Raw genomic sequence first — 21,554 nt, forward strand, 5'->3', positions numbered from 1 at the left:
TTCCATTGAGCACATGGATTGATAATATGGGCAGATTAGCTACATACGAACGAATTCCATGTCGACGCAAATTAAGAATGGATAAATATGAAGAAATCTGGAATGAATATTTAAGCAATAAGGCGGATAATGGTGGGAGGTGGGGGGAGAGGTGGGAAAATATTGTTTAAAAGGTGTAATCATAGGTATATCAGTGTATTCAAATCTGAATTGTCAAATTGTGTTGTTATTATTATTATGGTTTTTGTTGTATGTGTCTTTTGCGGTTGTCGTTTCTCCAAAAAAAAGATTTTTTGATTTATTTATTTTAAGTAAGCATAAATTCCAAGTAAGGCTAAATGTAGAGAATGTGCCTCCAATCTGTATTCCCTAGCATTTTACATGCAAAATTCTGGTGATAGCTTGGACGTCGGTTTGCAGAGACGTACCTAGGTTCCCTTGGCAAGGATATGTATCTGCGCCCGCGTCCCTTGTGCCCCCTTTGCAAAGGAGCTTGTGTGCCTCACCGGTTTGCCCGGAGCTACAGTATGTGGCCAGCGGCCTACATTTGGGTTGCAAGCTGTATAGGCCTGAGCTAGACGGGTCCATTAGAAGAAGAAGAAATGACCAAATACAGCTACTAAGTGCCAGCTCACACAGAAGTGTATTACATTTGAAATGTGAATGAAACTTACGCTCAAAAAATGATTGGTCTCCACAGGAGATTGTTGGAGTCAATTGCCACCGAGAGCATTTCTCAACTAACATTCACGGTTCTTACTTGGCACAAGGTTTATTTTGGAGATAACTTTTAAGTGATACGTATTCATAGAGACTGTAATGGTACATAACAGAGAAGTGCCCTCTAACACAAGGTTTCCCAAATCTGGGTCTCCATCTGTTTTTGGACTACAACTTCCATCATCCCTCACTACTGGCCCTGCTAGCTAGATACATAAGATGGGGAGTAACACAAAGCACATGTGTGTGTGCATGCACATGTACACACACCTGATTAGCAGGTGAATTCATTACTTTAGGCACGATCGACTGGAAATGTCTTCTGGGCCATTGAATGGGATGCAACCCAAAAGCACAGGCCACAGATGGAGAACCTGTTGCCCTCTAAATGATGTTGGACTTCAAGTCCTATCAGTCCCAGCCAGGATGGCCAGGGGTTAAGAATGATTGGAGTTATAGACCCACATAACATAGGTTCCCTGTTCCTGGCACAGAGGAAGGAATTTTGCTGTGCTCTAGCAGCTGAGCTCTTGCAAAGCTTAGCTTATTAGCAGCTGAGCTCTTGCAAAGTTTCTCCTACTGACAACAGTTGAAGCTGAGCAGAAGGTGGTCAAAGTGTCAGAAGGATTCAAATGTGGATCCCAATAGGGGGAATGGTTTACTTCTAAACTAGGGACAGCTGATCATTCTGGTCTCGCCTGACCTGATTCCTCTAGTGCTCGCAAGATTCACACACCACAAATTATAAAGTAATGTCTTCCTCAAGATTATACAGAGCTCCAACCACTTCTGTGCTACTTCCCATGACTATTTAGATGGAGTTTTCTTTGAGACACACGTGGACCAAAAAATTGCTCCAGCCTCTGTTAAGTTCTCCCTTCCCTCATTAACTTCTAAAATAACTGCACCAGTAGAAGGTATGTTTTTCTGCCCTTGATATATGCATGTAATTCCCATCTGAGTTCTGCTGAGCGTTCTGACAGGAGAATAGACCCCTATTAGGAAAGGTGGCAGCAAAGAACAACACAGTGATTAAATGCAAAATTGAAATTATAATGAAAATTGGGGCACTGAAAAGAAATTTAATTAAGTAAGCAACGGCAAATCAAACAGAAATGTATTCATTATTTAATCAAGTAGTGAAGTGCAAAATCTCTTCTAATCAGGAAAAGTCTCCGAGAGCAGATAAAGAAGGAACGAGAGAAATCAAGGAACCAATTTAAAAGCAGGAGGAAAATACCACACAGCTGCAGTACAAAAGACCATTTGTCTGAGAAAGAAAAGGTTAGCTCAGGGGTCTGTGGGGTTTTTCTCCCCCCTTAACCCAAACACCGTGTCTGTGTGATTAACAGAGGCTTGTAAGCCTCCGTGCAATTCTCAAACTAGCAAATGTACAAGGGCAGGTTGGCTAAAAAGCCCAGCCCAGCCAAAAATATTATCAGCAGGCCTTGACCCATGGAATATGGGTACACAAGTGTTTTCTTCATCCCTTTCCCCTCTCTCCACCCTACATGTTTCAGACTCTGAGTTGCCAACTTTCTTTTTTAAAACTGGCACTGTTCCTGTGCCCTTAACAGCAGCCTGACTTGCAGAAATTAAGCAGGTGGGTTTCCCCCCTCCTCCTTGCAGGCAGAAAAGCTTCACTGATTATACTTCTCTCCTTTCTCAAATGGGGTTCCCTGAATGCCTCTGCGCTGTGAGGGACATCGGAAGTCCTGCTTAGTTCAGCAGGTGAGGGAGGCTGATGGGCCAAAGAATCACAATCTGGAGAAACATGGAGGGACGCCCCTCTTGCAGAGATCAATGGCATCCATTACCAGGTTGTAACTTGGCAGACTTACACAGGAGTAGTAAATGTGAGGGTGGAGATGGCAGCCTTTCATGTGGAAACTCCTTCCCTGCTCCCGCTCCCTCACCAGGCTTGGCAGATACTCGTTCATGGCAAACGCACCAGAGCTTGCTCAACTGCAAGAATTTGAAAAGATTCCATGCCGCCCCCCTCCCCAAGCGCCAAAATTCAAGAAGACAAGACCAGCCACAGCTTGTCCTCCTAGCAAATGAATCGGATGGCCTCTTTAGCTCAAGGAGGCAACTGCCTTGCACACAGGAATGAGCATTCGGTGTAACTATTGGATTGCCAACTTGTTTCCTACAAATCTCTTTCGCATCTGAATCCTTCTAGTAGTTTGACTTCCTTCTGTTCAGTTTCATTTGAAAGGTTGCCAGTAAGCTAAGCTTTGCAAGAGCTGAGCTGCTAGAGAGAAAGAGAGAGTTCCTTGTGCTTCTGTGTCAGGGATGAGGACACAAGTTGTTGTTCTAAATGAAATACAGTGGTACCTTGGGCTACAGACGCTTCAGGTTACAGATGCTTCAGGTTACAGACGCTTCCGCTAACCCAGAAATAGTACCTCGGGTTAAGAACTTTGCTTCAGGATGAGAACAGAAATCGTGCAGCAGCGGTGCGGTAGCAGCGGGAGGCCCCATTAGCTAAAGTGGTGCTTCAGGTTAAGAACAGTTTCAGGTTAAGAACGGACCTCCAGAACAAATTAAGTTCTTAACCCGAGGTACCACTATATTCTAAATGCAAAAATATCCATGCTTTGCTTTTAGATTTAAAAAAAATCTAAAAATAAGTAAGCAGCTTCTTTAATGTTTGAAGAGACAAGCAAGACAGATGGCTGAAACAGTGATCAAATTTTCTGAAGCATGTCTGCCATGCAAATTAATCCACTGTGGCTGCTCCTTAAATAATATGCCTCTCTTCACCCTTGCAGATGAGACTAACATACTACAGTCATGCCTTAGAAGTCAAACAGCCTAGTTCTTGAACGTTTTGGCTCCCAAACAATCGAAACCTGGAGGTGACTGTTCCAGTTTTTGAACATTCTTTTGGAAGCCAAACATCCAGTGGGGCTTCCATGGCTTCCAATTGGCTGTAGGATCTTCCTGCAGCCAATCAGAAGCCGTGCTTTGATTTCCGAACGTTTTGGAAATTGACTGGACTTCCGGAATAGATTTTGTTCGACTTCCGTTTATCGGCTTAAGGAGACTAACAGAAGAGATCGTAAAGCAAAAAGAGAAATTATATGAACAAGATATGATGTGGAAACACCAAGATAAGACTGGATAGAACTATGAACTCTGTTTGGACTGATTGGGACTGATTTGGACATTAACACAGTAACAAGAAGATGATTTGAATCCCCCTTTGGATCTTGAAGTATGGGTCCCCCCAACAAAATTTAAAAATTTGGCTTTGTAATTCGGAATTTATATGATGTGATTTAATTTGATGTGATTGGCCAGTTAATAAAAATATTTTTTTAAAAAAAAATAGATTTTGTTCGACTTCCAAGGTACGACTGTACTTAAAATCGTATCATTCAAACAATGGCCAGAAATCAGTTTGAGCTACACCATATTGAAGAGTGAGCAGCAAAAATCAGGAGGTTTCCCAAAACTCATCAAAGAGGTAAAATGTTGTAATGCACAGGAAACTGTTTGAGACTTCTGGAGGTGCTACAGAAAAGGTTTGTCACCCTTTTGTCACTTGTTAGTCGTGTATGTGAAACAGGCCTTGGGGATTGTAGTCAATTACAAGCTGAATGTAAGTTAGCGATGTGACGCAGCTACAAAAAGCGATTCTAAGCTTACATGGTTGGAGCAAGTTTCATGGCTGCCTCTCAGGGGTGGGGCGGAGAGTGGGGGGAGCAGGTCAAAGTCTTGGGGTTTAATGGGAAAGTACAAAGTGTATTTCCCCTATCAGCTAGATTCAACCCTGCCCTCTCCTGACCAGAGGAATGCAAGGGAGAGGGAGAGGGAGAGGGAGAGAGAGAGAGAGAGAGAGAGAGAGAGAGAGAGAGAGAGAGAGAGAGATGTGCTTATTGAAGTTCCAGGAACTTTTGGCTTTTTTTCTAGAAAGTGAGAGGGTGATGCCAATGGCTTGATGGAAAAAGCGAGGCTGTGAAGGAGGTGAAGGAGGAATTGGAATTGAAACTGGGAGGAAGAAAGGGGCAGAGTTTGGAAACCATCCTCATTCGCGTTTTTCCTAAATTGCAAGCACTTGGCATAACCAGCCAAATTTTTATACAGCAAACTCAAATCACTTCCACAGCTTCTGTAGAATCTGGATTTAAAATAAAAAAAATAAAAAAATGGCACAACCTCAAGGCCCAAAGAGAATTGGAATCTGTGCCTCTGCAAGCGCGGGCTTGTCTTCGGTTCAGTCATGCTGAATGAAAAGTCGTTGTCTCCCCCCCGTCCCCCCGCTTTTAAGTTGAGGAAAGATGCAAGCAAATAATAATTTAGCGTGCTGTTTAAGTACAGCGTGTCTAGAGCCTTAACAAGAAAACCCTCATATTTAATTAGCAGCTTAATTTAGTGTTGTGTGAATAGTGACTCACTGTTATTAAGCAAGGGAGGATGAGACTCATGCAGGCTGCCTGTGGGAAGGAAAAGGAAAAAGGAGGAAGGAGGGAGAAAGAGAGACAGATATTTATGAGTCTAGCACAGCTGAAATTGGACAAGGGTCAAAGACAACCATGACACAAATATTTTACAAATCTATAGCATAGGTAGTGATTAGGCAGAGGAGGGGAGACTTTGCTGAAGGAACAAAACTACCCTCTCCCCCTGAAAAAAGGCTTTCGAGCATGTGAAAAGGGAGCAGAGCCGGCGCAGCCATGAGGCAGGTGAGGCCGCTGCTTCAGGCATCAGAAGCCCCCGGGTGGCACACCTTTGTCAAGCACTTGAACAAGCTAGGGTACCCATGTGGTGCATTTGGCTTGATGGATCATAGATTTTGCAGGCCTTCCTTACTGTGCATTATAAAACACTTAAGGATTTCCAAGCAATACAAGTGTTCACCGAAGCGAATGCTCTGTTAAATATACAGCGGGAATTACACCAACCCAGGAAATAGCATTGTTAATTGTTTGCAGAGAGGATTTTGTTGAAATACAATTGCATTGCAAGTCAGGGGGAGAGGAAGAGCAAAGGCGAGGTGGGAAAAGGGGAGGCAGTCGTTGACGTTTGGAGACAGAACCATTCTTGCTCAAGGTGCTTGAACACTTGTTTTTCTATAGTACCGCTCCTGTCTTTGAGCAAGCAGGTTCTGCAGGTTCTTGTGGGTCTGCTGTGAAAACCCACAGTGCCTGTTTCACTCAAGGATGAACGAAGTCCACCAGTCAGCCATGATAGGCCACCTCCTGTTTTCTTTGCCTGTGTAGGCAGGCCTGGCTCATCCATGAGGCAAGATGAGGTGGCTGCCTCAGGTCGAAGGATCCACAGGAGTAGCAGATCCAGCCTGTGAGGAAGGCATTGCCCCTGCTGTTGCCATGGTAGTAGCAACAGCTGTTAAGTGCTCCTTGGAGACTGGATCCTCTTCAGCTTCCCCCTGCCACCATGGCGCTTGGGTTGCATTTGTGTATATTCTGTTGAAAGCCACCCAGAGCAGCTGGGGCAGCCAAGAAAGATGGATGGAGTACAAAAAACATTATTATTATTATTATTATTTATTATTATTATTATTATACTACAGTGGTGTCTTGCAAGACGAAATTAATCTGTTCCGTGAGTCTCTTCATATAGCGGTTTTTTCGTCTTGCAAAGCAAGCCCATTGACAGCGTAGCGGATTAGCGCTATTAGCAGTTTAGCGGCTTTTAGCGGTTTATCAGCTTAGCGGATCAGCTGATAAGCGGCTTAGCTTCTTAGAAAAAGGGGGGGGAAGGGGAAAAACCCCGCAGGAACTCGCAAGACATTTTCGTCTTGCGAAGCAAGCCCATAGGGAAATTCGTTTTGCGAAGCGCCTCCAAAACAGAAAACCCTTTCGTCTAGCGGGTTTTCCGTCTTGCGAGGCGTTAGTCTTGCGGGGAACCACTGTACAGTGGACTATTGGAAAATGGGAAGTGCTACTGGTCTCCCCGCCCCCATCCTGACCTGATGTAAAAATCTATTCCTCCCTTGTTCCTGATGTAGATGTTCACAAACACCCTTCTTCCCTGGTGGCAGTATGTGACATTTCATGGTTTGCCTCAGGTGCCAAAATGTATTGGACCAGATCTTTGTGTTGGACTGCAAACAGAAGGTGCAGGATTGTGGCTGCACATAACTGCTCTTGTGTGTGAAGACTTCTGAGCAGATCATGCCTCATGTGGACTGCAGGGGCTGAATACGATCCCTTCCATTAGGCTGGAAACCGAGGAGACACACATACACGCACACTGAGTTGGGGCTACTTTGAATGATGGAGCACTGCACACTTATTCCACCTGAAGCAATGGCTTCAAGTTACAAGAAAGGAGTTTCCGACTAAAGAAGAACTTTCTTACAGTAAGAGCTGTTCAACACTGGAACAGACACCACATAAGGTATAGGGCTGACATTTTTTAAAAAAGCAATTAGCACATGGATTGGATGGTTTGCATGGGTTATCGGGCAAGTGCATTTTGCATTCTGAGTGCCCCATCTTCTCTGACCTGAGGAAGGGCCATAGCTCAGTGGTAGAACATCTATCATGAATGCAGAAGGACCCATGTATTGATCCCTGGCATCTCCAGGTAGGGAGCCAGTGTGGTGTAGTGGTTAAGAGCGGTGGACTCGTAATTTGGTGAACTGGGTTCGCGTCCCCGCTCCTCCACATGCAGCTGCTGGGTGACCTTGGGTTAGTCACACTTCTCTGAAGTCTCTCAGCCTCACTCACCTCACAGAGTGTGTGTTGTGGGGGAGGAAGGGAAAGGAGAATGTTAGCCACTTTGAGACTCCTTAGGGTAGTGATAAAGCGGGATATCAAATCCAAACTCCTCCTCCTCCTCCTCCTCCTCCTCCTCCTCCTCCTCCTCCTCTTCTTCTTCTCCTCCTCCCACCTGGAACCCTGGAGAGCCACCCCAGTCAATGTAGACAATACAGAGGTAGATGGACCAGCGGTCTGACTCAGAAGAAGGCAGTTTCCTGTGTTCTTACTGGTTGAGAGGTCCACCAATGGCCCTTTCCTGGTGGCCTCCCCACTCCTGGCTCTGACTTGTTAGGTGCTTTTTCTTTTTCACAGTTTTGTACCATTTGCACACTTTGCACGTTTGCCGAGTGGCAAAATAAATGTGTTGCTGCACACCATGGGAAACCAGGCCTCTCAAACAGCTTCCGAGCCTCTTAGAAATGACCGTCTGTCTCCAGCCTTAGCTTCATGTAACCGTGCCCCAAGATTCACTGGGTGGCCTTTAGGAAAAAAACACAATTCACGTCCCAAGCCAGCTTCCTCTCTGATATGGCTGTAACGGGAGCCAGCATTGCGCCGTCTGGCAGTCACATTGGCACATTTGTGCAGCGGGACTTGGCCTGCATCGCTAGCCAAGGACTTACCTGGCAAGAGGACAAGAAATCACAGGAAACAAACACTCATGACAAATGGATGGGGTTCAGCAGCCGTATTGATTTTAGACGTAGAGATTACTGGAGATGGAGAGAGGCTCAGAGGCTAGGAGGATACTGTTACAGACTCTTGGTTAGGGCCGTTTCCCAGAATTCAGACACATTTGCAGCGGTGTCCTCTTACTAATCCGAAGGAGAGGACTTGATCTTCCTGAAAATGGGCTAGATCATGTCTCCTTCTGCATCTCTCTGTGCCCTATGCAGCTTCGGCAACAGGTAGAGGACAAGATAAGTTCCAATTGCTTCACTCTTCTTATTCCTGTTCCATGTGATGCATTTAATTACAAGGAAACTATTCAAAGGGAAGGGAAAGAGAGAGCTCTGATGTGGTGTAGTGGACCTTGAATAGGGAGACCTGGGTTCAAATCCCTGCTTGGCTATGAGGCTCACTGGGTAGCTGAGAGGAAATCACTAGCTCTGCAACCAGCACACATTCATATTGAATAATAAAATGTGTATTTAATGAATTTTCATATGGATTTTTTAAAAAATCACAGATTAATGGGTTTGAGCACTAAATGCAAAATTTAGTGCTAAATTTATGCTGCAATGGGACATAACATGTTTGAATGAAATTGACAGAGGTTGGAAATGTAAGAAAACCACTGGGCCCTAATTTGAATAGTAGAGTGCTTGGTATCTGGTGGGCGGGGCTTGTGTGTTTCGGTATCAGCCCCTCCCTTCAGTGTGTGTTCCGTTAAGAGCGTCACTTAAGTGGGACCAATGGTCTCTTCTTGTTTTCTTGCCTCATGATGCTGTTTTAGTTTCTCTCAGACGTTATGTTATTTTGTTAAGGTTTTCTCTCAGTTTGTTATTAAAGCTTGTTTACATTTACGTGAGCCACTTAAAGAAACTGCTGAAGAGTGGTGGAATATCCTAAACTTGGGCGAGGGAGGGGATATTCCCAGTTTGCCAGGAGGATTGATTTCGTTAATCACGCCCCCATCTCCACACCAGGAAATAGGTATGGGGATGGATCACTAAGAACCTTTTAACTGGAGATGCAGAGTGTTCGTTGCAAGAAATCTCAGGTGCAATCAAAATGTGTGTGTGTACACACACACACACACACACACACACACACACACACTTTTGAACTCACTCCTCTAAAATCTTATGTGGGTTTTCTTTTTTACATTCCAATTTCTATTAATGTGTTTATAACATCCATCCTAATGAATCTCTTACACATCCCATTTAGTGCTAAATAAAGGTCAGGCTGATCACCTAGAAAGCTCTTGATTATTTTAATTCAATTAATTAATATCAGATTTTAAAATTACTAGGCACTTAACAAGATGAATTACCGTATTTTTTGCTCTATAAGACTCACTTTTTCCCTCCTAAAAAGTAAGGGGAAATGTGTGTGCGTCTTATGGAGTGAATGCAGGCTGCGCAGCTATCCCAGGAGCCAGAACAGCAAGAGGGATTGCTGCTTTCACTGCGCAGCGATCCCTCTTGCTGTTCTGGCTTCTGAGATTCAGAATATATATTTTTCTTGTTTTCCTCCTCCAAAAACTAGGTGCGTCTTGTGGCCTGGTGCGTCTTATAGAGCGAAAAATACGGTATTATTTTTTAAAGAAAGCAGCAACAGAAAACTGCAACAAATCTGCCTGGAGCTCTTCACATACATAGAATCATTTTTTAAAATTTTATCTTTTTGTAGAGTTGGAAGGGAATCCTAGGGTCACCTAATCCCCCAACAATGCAGAAAGCTCGACTAAAGCACCCATTCTAACTCAGGGTGGGCAGACAGTAGATCCAGGATCTACTGATAGGTCTCTTGGCATCTTGAGATCAAGTACAATGGTACCTCAGGTTACAGACGCTTCAGGTTACATACGCTTCAGGTTACAGACTCCGCTAACCCAGAAATAGTACCTCAGGTTAAGAACTTTGCTTCAGGATGAGAACAGAAATCATGCGGTGGCAGCGGGAGGTCCCATTAGCTAAAGTGGTACCTCAGGTTAAGAACAGTTTCAGCTTAAGAACAGACCTCCAGAACGAATTAGGTTCTTAACCCGAGGTACCGCTGTAGATTGGCAAGGGCATCTGACTCCCAAAAGTTTAACAATGGCAACAAAATGAATCTCAAACCCGCCCCCCCCAGGAGTGGATCCTTGCATGGAAGGGGTCCGAGCAATGCTCAGTTTTGGTACAAATTCTTGGGCTCAGAATTCTAGCACAGCACTGTTCCCACAGCAGACACCCAGATGCCTATGGGAAGCCCACAAGCAGCAATCTCCACCCTCCATCAGCTGGAACAGCATTCTCTCCTAACATGTGATTCCCAGCAACCGGCTTTCAGAGGGTGAATGCCTCTGGCAGTTGAGGTGGGACATAGCCACTTGTAGTCACGGGTAGTTTTATCCTCCACTGATGCTTCTAACACGTCTTTTAAAGCCATCCAAGTTGGTGGCCATCACTACTTCCTGTGGAAACGAGCCCTACAGTTTAACTAAGGGCTGTGTGAAGAATTAGTTCCTTTTGTCCCGAAGCTCCCAACATGTCCCCAGATCCTAGTAATAATAGCAGTTATAATAATTGTATTATTTTCTATGTCGCCCATCAGACTGGGTTACCCCAGCCATGCTCACAGTATTACAGTGGTACCTCGGGTTAAGAACGTAATTCGTTCCGGAGGTCCGTTCTTAACCTGAAACCATTCTTAACCTGAGGTACCACTTTAGCTAATGGGGCCTCCCACTGCCACTGTGCCAGACCCTCAAAATCTTACCATCCTGAGGTAAAGTTCTTAACCCGAGGTACTATTTCTGGGTTAGCAGAGTCTGTAACCTGAAGCGTCTGTAACCTGAGGTACCACTGTATAAGAGAGCAAGGAAAACTTCACCATATCCACAACATGCAGAGTTTTATACCCCTGCTGCCATGTACTAAGTGCATATCTTTTGTACCAGCCCTTCACCTGGCGGGTCTTTGTGTTCCAGTTAAAAGCAAAGTGGATCTTGCGAGCCTTAAGGCCTGCCCAACCCTGAACTAGCTGCCATATCCCCTGACCCCAAGTTATGGCAGCTATTCTGAAGTTGCATATCCAGCATGCTTATAATTCATCACGCTGCTGTATCATAGATCAACTGAATAAGCCATCAGATCTCTGGCCCTGGTTCTTTCCTTAGCTTGCACACGGTCCAACTTCCCCCATTAAGATAGGACGGCCCCTATTTTCTCATACCTCTCTGCAGTCAATTGCTGCAGCTATTCTGGGTTTGGGGTATTAGGCTGCCTTCTTTTTTAAGGCTGCTAATGTGTGGATATTTGCACCAGCTTCCATCCCATTCCCACTCTCCCAGCTGCTTATCCAGATAATAAAATGTTTGAGTGTGTTCTGAGTGGCAGCCATTTCTATAAAAAGCACCACCAGACCTATTTCGAAACGAAGTAAAATAAAACAAAATGAAGGCCTACTGTGGATCATTAATTCCATCTCCAGCCAGAATTAAGCACTTTCAGAGCCCATCGATTGTCACAAAGGAGTGAAGTTTGAGGGTAAACCATTTCCCATTCAAATAAATACATTTGAAAAATGCTTAACTTTTGGACTGGACCATACCAGGGTAGGGCAATCACTAAGAGGCAGGAGAGGAAGAATCTGAGGCAGAGGAACAAGTATAGTCGTAACTTGGAAGTCGAACGCAATCCATTCTGGAAGTCCGTTCAACTTCCAAAATGTTCAGAAACCCAAGCACGGCTTCTGATTGGCTGCAGGAATCTCCTGCAGCCAACCAGAAGCCGTGGAAGCCACATTGGGACGTTCGGCTTCCAAAAATAGATCGTAAACCAGAACAATCACTTCCGGATTTGCAGCATTTGGGAGCCAAAATATTTGAGAACAAAGCTGTTTGAAAACCAAGGGTACGACTGTTAGTGGAAAACTGTGCCAACATTTCCCCTTTTCCACCTTTCTTCAGATGATTTGTTTTCCTGGATTTTCCCTCCTGCTGCTCTCAATGGAAGTGATAATAAATGCACCAGGGCTGGTAGACAACCTCTTCTCCTCCTGTTCCAGGTGTGTCAGAGGAACAAATGGGCTTTGGATCCAGCAGAACACACTATCTTTTAAAGTTTTAGGAAAGTTTTATTGTAAGAAACAAAATATTCCTAAATATTCCAGCATAAACAATACCCAACTGTATAGCTATATATAGCACCGCACACTAACTTCAAATACCAGATGCAGGTGAAGAGAATGATTTCTAAATTATACTTTTGCATTTCTCTGACTTTTAGGTCTTCTTGTCTTGGGGACTATCCTTAAAAGTAGAATTTCCAACTCCAGACTGTCATTACAAATTTAAACAAACCAGTTATGAGTCCCAGATCTGTGTATACTTATGTTTCACCATCTTCTGATTAACAGAAAAGGTGGTCACTCCAAGTTGCTGAAAATCTGTTGCCTTTGGGTCTCTCAGTGACTTAAGGTGGCATGTTAGTTTCTTCATTATTGCCAGGTCCCAAAGTCTGAATGCTCGCTTTGTGCTTTTACCGAGGGCAGAGAGCTGACATCAGAATGGCAAAGGCAGCAAAGATTTCGGCATACTCAGAGGGGTAGATTTGAAAGGAAGACCTCCTTCTCTGTGTGTGGAGAGGGAGATCTATGCAATGGCCCCTGGAGGCTGTAGCACACAAATGCTGCTTTTCTCTTCTGTTTTAAAGGAACTAATGCTTAGTTTGCTACCACACCTGTTTCTGAGATCTCTTTCTGTTGCTGCTGCAGGACAGGCACTGCAAAATCATTTCTTCAGAGGAGAGGCTTCATCAACATGGAGGGAGTGTGATAAGGGTGTGGGGGGTGTTGCATGAAGACAAGACTGCCCCCATTTTCATCTTCAAAATATGGGAGGGCATGAATTTGTGCCCTGCCAAAATAAGCTCACAGTGCCCAATGAATTCCTGGCCCAAACGCAGAGCATTCATGGCAGGTGAGCCAAAAGAATTAACTTGGTTGCTCAACTGGCTATCCTCAAATTACCAAGCATGGGCAAATGGCGCCCTCTGCCTTCTGGAGACAGAAGGCTGGCTCTCTGCTTTCGATTCCCTACACGCCGTGGTGCCAAAACAACATGCAAATCTTCCATCATGTAATTCCTAAATCGCTAGCTCAGCTGAACCAGCCCTGATCCAATACTGAGTTGAAGATCTCCAACTGAAGCTGTTCACTGTGGAAGTCATTCCAAGATCCCAGCAAATGTGTCATGTAAACGACTAGTGATTCCGCATTTAAAGCTCAGGCGTGTGTGTGTTTTAAAAGGTTAGCCCATGTTTTGCCACCCCAACCCCCACAATGTTGTGGCCTACAAGTCCCATCAGCACCAGCAAGTTTGGTCAATGGTCAGAGATGGTTGGAGCTGAAACTGAAAACTTCTGAAGGCTTCATGTTGGCTACCCCGTGTTACATTCATGGAGGAAGTCAATCTTTCTGGACAACATGTGTTAGTCGTGGAACTTCCACCTGAGCACTAGGTGCTGGGGAAGGGAAAGTTACCATCACTGCCCTGCTTAAAGGGTTCTCAGAAGTTAATACCTATACTGGCAATAATATAATCAATGTGCATTGCACTTTACAAAGTACAAGAGGACAGAGTATTTGCCCTGAGGAATGTAAAACTCAGCAGAGGTGAGACAACAAAGGGAGTGAGCTGGAGGTACGTATGCATAACTCAGTGAAAGGCCATATTTAGTCCCAATTATCGCTGTGGTATGGTATGGGGATTTAAGGCCTGTGTGTGTCAAAGGCAACACAGAAAAGCTGGGCTTTTGAGGTATTTGTATTTTAATAAATTACAGTTCCCATGATTATTATTTTTTTAAGGGGGGGTGCATTAAATGTGTGGTGTTTAAATGGTGTATACAGGGTTTTTCTTTATTACTTTTTTAAAGAAAAAATTATTAAAGATTTTCTTGGTTTACAAAAGTCTCTTTTCAGGTTGTAAAGTTCTTTCTACAGATCGGTTACATTTGTTGTGAAACAGTGTTGAGTACAGTATAAGGTCAGGGAAGAAAAGGAAAAATGAGAAGGGAAAAAAGGGGGCGAGGAGGGGGTAAAACTTATTTTCTTTTTTATAGTGTACGTGTGGGGTTTTGTGTCAGCGTCAACTGGATAGGTCCTCTTTCTATTTGCTTGTTAGATTTCCTTGGTAGTGAGATAGATGTTTTAAGGGGGGTTCTTTTTGGCCACTATTCCTTAGAGAAAGTGAGACTTTTTAGAGCTTCTCTCTGCTCAGGACACCCCAAACACTAGCTGTAGAAACCACCTAAAAATGTTGCTCCCAAAAAACATTGCCTCTTAAGCCAGGGAAAACTGTCCTTTTTTTCCCCCACCTTGTCCTGCATTTGCTATCCAGAGATTTGCAGAATCTCAGTGTGTGGGGGAAGAAAAACTCTCAACGGGAGTGCCTCACTAGACAAATGCCTCTTATTTTGAGCTCAAGAGGTCATGATTTCACAGCAGCAACAACATTATATCTAATTTTACCCACTTCTTAAAAGATGACACACACACCCCGCTCCCCCAGCCAATATGGATGCCTTTCTGCTCTTAAAGCCACAAAAGTTAAAGCTTTCCAGTTCCATTATATTTGGGGTGGGCAAGTGGGATGTGCCCCCTTGATACTGTGAATTCCCACAACCTAGCTTGTCTCCCCCACCCCTTCTCATCTTCCAAGGAAAGGGAACATCTGGCTTTCAATGAAGACCATTTTCTTTTCAAGCAGCACCCCCCAGTGGCAGTTATTGTAGGGGGAAAACAAAAAGCACAAGTTTCAACTGACCAGGCAGCGGCCATTTTGTTGGGGGCCCTTGGCAGCCATCTTGCAAAAGGCTGCTGCTGCTGCTGCTGCGGACGGTGTCAACTTTTCCATTCTCACAATAGGCAATAAAGCACTTCCGTGACACTTCAAGAAGAAGCTGTTAAAGTAGCATTACAACAGCCACCAAACAGGCCACTAAACCTTATCTCGGGAGATAAGGCATCAAAGTGATTCGATTCCTAGCTGGGTATGTCATTGCTAAAACTTCACCAGCCAGCAGCAGGACATGAAAACTCAATCGCTGCCCAAGTGAGACTGAGGGCGGAGAACAGGTTGTCAAATTCTCGATGCCCATTTTTGGGCAACTTTTATCTTCCCGCTCTTTGCGATAATTCCCAGGAAGAACGGAAGGGCATAAAGATTTCTCTTTCCATTTTGAATGTCATTTTACATGCAAGCATTAAAGTTAAATACGTAAAAAAATTATGGAGGGCCTCCTCCAACAATGCAAGCTTACAATGGTCAATAGCGAAACGTGCAGAAACAACAAAATGGCTGCACCATGGTTGTGTCAGAGTGGCCATGTTTAAAGTCATTTATGTTTTCCCAGGAGTTGTGGGAGACAGGAAAATGTAAATGAGTTTAAACATGGCTGTGGGATATTCCCCAGAAGAACCAAGTATGGGTTAAGAGATTCCCAATTCATTTACCTGGAAGAACATTTTCAGCTAGACTGTTTCCTCAGAGTACTACTCAAACCTTTTGCCTCACGCAAAGCCAGCAAATGAAAGGAACACAATACTCTTAAAAGAAGCTATTTCTGCTCAAAACATATATACTATGCCTGGATTCTAACAAACTGCATTGCTGTTTTGGTGAGTAAGCACAACAATTTGCAACAGGAAAAACAATGTTCCATGCTGTGATACATCCTTGTCATTTTTCAGTGGTTTAAGTCGGGGGTGGCAAGCCTAATTCCACCCAATAGCCACTTTTTTTCTTTTTAAGAGTATTTATAGCCTGCTCTTCACAGAGTATTTCCAGGCCCGGAGCAGGGAACAAAGTAACAAGAAAAACAATACGCAAAAATCAGACGAAACTGATGCAACCAACACCAAAGTAACAACTCTGTTGTAAGGTAAACAAGCTAAATGACATTCTCAAAAGCATTAGATTTCCAGCTAGGAAAAAACAAAACCTAGGACATTTAAACAGATTAAACAACCAATGGATCTGGCAACCGTTCCCGCCCTGTTTTTCACTTATGTCAGCCCATTCCTCCCAATTTGCCTCTCACAGGAAGAAAGCCCCATCCTGTGCAAACCAACCCCACTCTTTTGAGCAACTTAACACCCACTCTCAAGGGCTCTCACATCGCGTTTGCTCCCCATAAGCATCTGCAACAAGAAACGCCCACTGTTTATCCATAGAGCAAGAAACAAACAGGGAAAAACTCACAGGCCTCAAGGTGGGCAAGGCATGCAGGCAGATTTGCTGGCCTCCCTTGCTTTCTCTTCTCCTTGCTTGCCGGCACAAAACAGCACCCTGGCTCCTCAAAGGCCTTGGGAGAAAGGGCTATGGCAGCACTCCTTAAGCTGAAATTCAGCCAGGAAGCCCCAGCTGGGGCTTATCTCCTGCTTACGAGTCCTGAGGAAGCTCACAGGCCTCAAGACTGACATCCATCCAGGCAGGAAAGAGGCACTATCAGCATTCAAGGGCACATTACAGCCAGGGGAAAACACTTGGGGGGTATAAAACCAGGCGATTTCGGGGGTGTGGCCTGAGGAGGGTTTCAAGGGCCAGGTAGAGGGGCCTGAAGGGCCACACTCAGCCTCCAAGTCTGATGTTCCCTACCCCTGAGTTCAGCTTTAAGTAAATACATGCAGAACATGGGCCTTGTTATATATTCAACAGCTGGGCCCGAGGCCTAGTTTGTGGCAGGTGGCCACAGACTCTGGATCCGACACAACTCAATTTATCCATTATTTATTTATTCGATTCATATACCGCCCTTTATCAAAAGGTGGTGTACAACATTCAAGGCACATTACAAAACACTGGTGATCAAAATGTAATAAGGAGCATACTGGCAGACAGCCTAATAATAAAATACTTATCACAATAACAGTCCTCCCGGACCACACAAATGGTCTTGTGTGAACCAGAGGTAGGAAGTATAAATCATGGATTCTGGAGAGCCGAAAGCAAATTGGATAAACAAAGCGAGTTAGGCCAGAGTGGGTACAAAGCAACGTGGTGTTAGGTGAAAGAGAGTCTGCACTGTTTGCTCAGACTGAGGGGCTAACCTAGAAAGATGGGTTTCTAAGTCTGGTGTCGCTCTATTTGGGGGGTCAGCTGATAGCACACAGACCACCACCACAACCTGGAGAGTGCCCTTGCTCTCTAGAGCAGGGATGAGAAACATGTGCCCTTTCAGAGGTTGTTAAGACTATAATCCTTATCATCCCTGGCCCCCAGCCCTGCTGGCTGGCGCTCATGGGCATTGGAGTCCAACAGATCCCTTTGTCCTGCTAAAAAGGCTGTGCTGGCAGGCTGGTTGAAAGCCTAGAGCGTTCGTGGCACAAGAGGTTAAGCACTTAAAGCTCCCACCCCCAGTGCATTACCATCATATTCCTATTTAAAAACACTACCATTTTCCAGACTGTGATTGTTGTGTAGGTGTGCGAAATTGCTCAGGAGTTTGTGCATAGAGAATTGCTTAATATACAAGGCGTGAGTGGCTGAGTGGCTTTTGACTGTGCTGGTTTGAGCTGTAAAAGGCTACCCTTGCAGGACCCTAGAACAGCCCATAATATCCCACCCCAGTCTACACACTTAAATAATTTTCAGGGTTGAGAAGCCACACATGACAGACTTGGTTTATTTACAAGCTGCCACTGAAATGACTTCCTATGCTTGGGGAACATAAGAACATAGGAAGCTGCCTTATACTGACCATTTGTCCATCCAGCTTGATAGTGTCCACACTGACTGGCAGCAGCACTCCAAGGTTTCAGGAAGGGGACATTCCACCTGCCCCACACCCTGCCTGGAGATACCAAGTTGGCTTAATTTTACACATTGTACTTATGTTGTCTTCCTTATTGTTGATAGCTGCTTTGAGACTTTTGTGTGGGAAGTGGTGCACAAATAAAATAAGTAAATAAACAATAGCTTTCTGGAACGAATGCTATAATTTGTAATAGAATCTTGGCAACCACAGTCCTGGAAATTGTACTTTTTTGGGTTTCCTATCGCCTCCTCTCAGACTTCCCAGAGCTCCCTGGGAATCATAGAATTATAGAATTGGAAGGAGCCTCGAGGGACCTCAAGGATAATCTAGTCCAGGGTTTCCCAGCTGTTTTAGGACTACAATTCCCATCATCCACGAAAACTGTTCCTGCTAGCTAGGAATGATGGGAGTTGTAGTCCGACAACAGCTGGCGACCCAAGTTTGGGAAACCTTGATCTGGTCCAAACCCCTGCAATGCAGGTGGAGCGACTGCTGAATCATTTTAAGTCTGTGGTGTTGATCTGACCCAATAAGTGACACATTTGCTGTGGGAATCAGGAGACAGAGTATTTCTTGGGTTGACATCATCAAACTCAGCTGGAATTGGCTGTTTCTTTATACAGTGGCACCTTGGGTTACAGACACTTCAGGTTATAGACTCTGCTAACCCAGAAATAGTACCTCGGGTTAAGAACTTTGCTTCAGGATGAGAACAGAAATTGTCCGGCAGCAGCGGGAGGCCCCATTAGCTAAAGTGGTACCTCAGGTTAAGAACAGTTTCAGGTTAAGAACGGTCCTCCAGAACGAATTAAGTTCTTAACCCAAGGTACCACTGTATGAAGAAAGGTGGCTGGGGTCTCTGGAATGGAGAAACAGCCCATCTTATTCGTCTGGGTGTTAAAGCGCTGCAGGGTTTGCACTGTTAATGGATTTTACACTGCTAAAGGATTCACATCAATACTCGGGGAGTTGCTGCCCAGCTATTCCAGTCCCCGCCCCGTGTCTGCCCAGCGTTCTGCCTGCCACCAGGTCCCAGAATGTGTCATATCAAGTCCTTCAATGGGACTGTGGGGAACAGCATGTCACCATGAGAACGGACCTTCAGGGTATAAGAACATCACTTATCTGAGCCTGGAATAGTGTGGAGAAGGTGCTGGCTGATGGGAGATAAGAGCAGGCGTGTCTGAAAGAAGAGCTTTTCCTCGCTAAGTGTTGTGGCAGCAGCTCCCTCCTTTCGGTAAGTTGTTTTGAGATTTAGCTCTAATGGACACCTGTCAGAACAAGGGTGGCGGTTTTGGGAAATCGAAATAAAAGCGCAAGGAATGTGTTTACGTGCATGCCCTGCCAAATCTAAAGGGTTCGTGGTAGTACTGGCTTTACATAAATACATGGGTGCGTCCCTAATCTCGAGGTAGCCGTGAGCCGCCATTGTCCATGCTGGCTAGGACTGATGGGACCTGGGAGACCCCACAGCAGCTGAAAGACCACAGCTTCCCCATCCCTGTTCTAGAGGAACAGGCAATGGGTCTTGCAGGCATTTGCTTAGAGGAAAGATCTTTCTATTCTGTCCTGTTGCTTTGCTCTTACAAGTCTGCCTTCAGCAAGTTGCAGGGAGAAGTGAGGCCTCAGTTTTAAACACCATGTACTCTGGAAGTGGGACGCGGGTGGCGCTGTGGGTTAAACCACAGAGCCTAGGACTTGCCAATCAGAAAGTCGGCGGTTCGAATCCCCATGACGGGGTGAGCTCCCGTTGCTCGGTCCCTGCTCCTGCCAACCTAGCAGTTCGAAAGCACGTCAAAGTGCAAGTAGATAAATAGATACTGCTCCAGCGAAAAGGTAAACAGCGTTTCCGTGCGCTGCTCTGGTTCGTCAGAAGCAGCTTAGTCATGCTGGCCACATGACCCGGAAGCTGTATGCCGGTTCCCTCGGCCAATAAAGCAAGATGAGCGCCACAACCCCAGAGTTGGCCACGACTGGACCTAATGGTCAGGGGCCCCTTTACCTTTTTTATTCCGGAAGCAGAGTGCAGAGCCATCAGATATCCTGAGTCTCAGACCCTGATAATGAAAAGGATGGATCCAGAACCCCTAGCAATTCTCTCTCAGGGAAAGGGGAATAGTTCAAGCCAGTATTTCCCGAGTTGTGGGCCATGACCTTCAAGTGTGTCACAGGCTATATAAGTAAACTCAAAATAGTTACTGCTTGGGAGCCTTAGCTGGTATGATGAATCTTTCGCACGACTTTTCATTTTGTTTGCATATGTATAACAAAACTGCTTTCATGCTTGTAACCAAACTGCAGATAGGCTTGAGTCTTGCATTTTAATTCCTGTCTGGCAGCTGAACTATAATTTGGTCTTTTTTATTTTAGTTTTTTATTTTAACTGAAGTATTATGATTGGATATATTAATTGGATGTTTTTTATTGGGAAAAAAAAACAATAAAAATGATTTATTTAAAAAAACAGAGTGGGCCAGCAAAAGGAGCTCACAGAGGGAGCCACCCTGAGTGACCACCACCGCAGCTTGCTTTTGGTACCTGCTGCGGCATTCATTCAAAATGACTCCCTGCACCACCATCAAATCGCCACTGGATTTTCTGCCAGGGTTAGTCAGTAGTTAAGCAAAGGCGGTTTGAAGTTCTTCAGATCTAAAACTGCTTGTGTAACTGTAATGTTTTTAGAATACATTTTTTATAGCTTATGAAGCAATAACCCACAACCAGGTGGCTGGTGTTCTTGCATTCCCATAAACAAAACTGTGAATAACTATGTAAGCATTATAAATAGTTCAACGAATTCCACATTAATAGGGGCATTAAGTTCATATTTTGCTTGGATGTCTCCAGTAATGGTTATAAAAGAGGCAAAGAGGCGGCTAAAATGCATGAAACCGACAGCTGCCATAGACCAGTGATCCGAAATCCGTATGAACATAAGAAGAGCCCGCTGGATCAGGCCAATGCCCCATCTAGCCCAGCAGCCTATTCTCACAGTGGCCAAATAGATGCCTGTGAGGAAACCCGCAAGCAGGATTCAAGCACAAGAACACTCTCCCCTCTTGCAGTTTCCAGCAACTGGTATGCAGAAGCATTTCTGTCTCTGACTGAGGAGGCAGAATATAACCACTGATAGCTTTATCCTGTGAATTTGGCTAATCCTCTTTTAAAGTCAGTCAGCTTGGTGGTCATCACTGCCTCCTGTGGGAGCAAATTCCATTGTTTAACTATGCACTGCCTGAAGAAGCACATCCTTTTATCTTCCCCTGAATATTCTAACATTCAGCTTCAATAAATCGACGGGTCATCGTCCCAAGTAAATTTGGTCTTGTGGGCCACCATACTAAAAAGGCTGGGAGTCACTGATTTGAACTGGGGCTTGGAGCTGCCTCCTTGCTTCTCCTGCCTTAGCAGGAGATTCAGAAAAGACAACTTTCCAGGTCAGATCCTGCTAACTCTGCCCAAGTGTCTCCACTTGGTTCCTTTGCTCCTGGTTGGTGGACGCTGCTTTTACTCTGTCAAGTTAAGACTCGGAAGCCATGGAACAACCTAAGTCGGCTTAATCCGGCCCCTGTGGCAGTTTATTTCCTGAGGTAAAATCCTAAAACCCTTTAAAAAAAAAAAACCTTCA

The 21,554-nt window shown here is 44.8% G+C and overlaps 1 protein-coding gene and 1 long non-coding RNA gene across 2 annotated transcripts in view; one reads left to right on the forward strand and one right to left on the reverse strand.

Moving 5' to 3' along the window:
• LOC310827908 overlaps nucleotides 1-19,711 on the reverse strand; it is a 102,047-nt gene extending 82,336 nt beyond the window's left edge. The window contains exon 1 of the long non-coding RNA XR_014556549.1: nucleotides 16,372-19,711. This is a non-coding gene — a long non-coding RNA (uncharacterized lncRNA). The remainder of the gene's footprint in view (nucleotides 1-16,371) is intronic.
• Nucleotides 1-21,554, forward strand: part of LOC310827694 (uncharacterized protein) — a 940,809-nt gene that overhangs the window by 802,085 nt on the left and 117,170 nt on the right. The gene's annotated exons all lie outside the window — the stretch shown is intronic.

Source organism: Podarcis gaigeae (genome assembly GCF_964106915.1).
Source record: "Podarcis gaigeae genome assembly, chromosome: 12".
Lineage (NCBI taxonomy): Eukaryota > Metazoa > Chordata > Lepidosauria > Squamata > Lacertidae > Podarcis > Podarcis gaigeae.